This window comes from Colobus angolensis, unplaced genomic scaffold (assembly GCF_000951035.1).
Source record: "Colobus angolensis palliatus isolate OR3802 unplaced genomic scaffold, Cang.pa_1.0 Scaffold303, whole genome shotgun sequence".
NCBI classification, from domain to species: Eukaryota; Metazoa; Chordata; class Mammalia; order Primates; family Cercopithecidae; genus Colobus; species Colobus angolensis.
In genome coordinates this window covers 343,057-344,542 of record NW_012116300.1, presented here as the reverse complement: position 1 = coordinate 344,542, position 1,486 = coordinate 343,057, and the positions used below count along the sequence as shown (strand labels likewise).

The 1,486-nt window shown below is 44.2% G+C and overlaps 1 protein-coding gene across 1 annotated transcript in view; it reads right to left on the bottom strand.

Annotated features, from left to right (window-relative positions):
* NLRC3 (NLR family, CARD domain containing 3) overlaps positions 1–1,486 on the bottom strand; it is a 57,342-nt gene that overhangs the window by 38,112 nt on the left and 17,744 nt on the right. The gene's annotated exons all lie outside the window — the stretch shown is intronic.

Genomic DNA, 1,486 nt, shown 5'->3' with positions numbered 1-1,486 from the left:
TTGCTTGACCCTGGAAGGCAGAGGTTGCAGTGAGCTGAGATCATGCCACTGCATTCCAGCCTGGGCGACAGAGCGAGACTCCGTCTCAAAAAAAAAAAACCAAACAAACAAACAAAAAACTTGCTGTCTGCAGCCCTGGGATTCAGCAGGCTCCCTCGCCTTGGATTTGCAGTGGGGAGCTTGGCTTTTTCTTTTTCTTTTTTTTTTTGAAACGGAGTCTTGCTGTGTCACCTAGGCTGGAGTGCAATGGCGTGATCTCAGCTCACTGAAACCTCTGCCTCCCAGGTTCAAGCAATTCTCCTGCCTCAGCCTCCGAAGAAGCTGGGATTACAGGCACCCGCCACCACGCCTGGCTAATTTTTGTAATTTTAGTAGAGGTAGGGTTTCACCGTGCTCTCCAGGCTGGGCTCGATCTCTTGACCTCGTGATCCGCCCACCTCAGCCAAGCCTGACATTTTAACACAGGTGATGTTTTTTATCTGGAAAATGATAAAAGAAGCTTAGCAATAAGTAAATAAGTAATAAGTAATGTAAAAATAAGTAAAATAGTAAAGTAAAAATAAGTAAAATACCATTTTTCAGGCATTCACGTCATGGTGTTGAAAAAGTAAGGAGTGTGATCAATTTGAGGTTGGCACCCAGGCCAGCTGAACTAACCTGGAACATTAGGAACAGGCCAAGGCAAGGCCAGTCTCCTTATGCTGCCCCAGATCTTGTTGGCTCTTCCCATTCTTTTATTCTTCTAAATGTCAAAACCAAGAGGGATTAAAAAAGATGGGATTTTGGGATAGGCACAGTGGCTCATGCTTGTCATCCCAGCACTTTGGGAGACTGAGGTAGGAGGATCCCTTGAGCCCAGGAGTTTGAGACCAGCCTGGGCAAAGTAGTAAGACCCTAGCTCTACAAAGTAAAAATTAAAAAATTAGCCAGGCATGGTGGTTCACACCTGTAGTCCCAACTACTCGATAGGCTGAGGTGAGAGGATTACTTGAGCCTGGGAGGTTGAGGCTGCAGTAAGCAGAGATTGCACCATTGCACTCCAGCCTGGGCAACAGAGTGAAATCCTGTCTTAGTAAAAGAAAAAGATGGGATTTGAATTGACATTGCCTCATGTGCATGGGTCCATGTGGGTAATCTGCAGTCCTTTAAATCCTTCGGTAAAACTTTATATTTTTTCTCACCTCAGTCTTGCCAGTTCCTTATTTGCATCTAGGTATTTTTAAAAATAGTTTTTGTTGTATGATGAATATTGTTTGTATAACAGATGATTGACTTTTGTTTATTTTATCTCATGTCTCATCAACATATTAAATACTCACATTGGTTCTCATCATTTTCCAGTTAATTTTCTTCAGGGTTTCAAATTACTTCAGCAAGGCTGGGCACAGTGGCTCACACGCATAATCCCAGCACTTTGGGAGGCCAAGGTGGTCAGATCACTTGAGGTCAGGAGTTTGAGACCAGCCTGGCCAACATGGCGGAACCC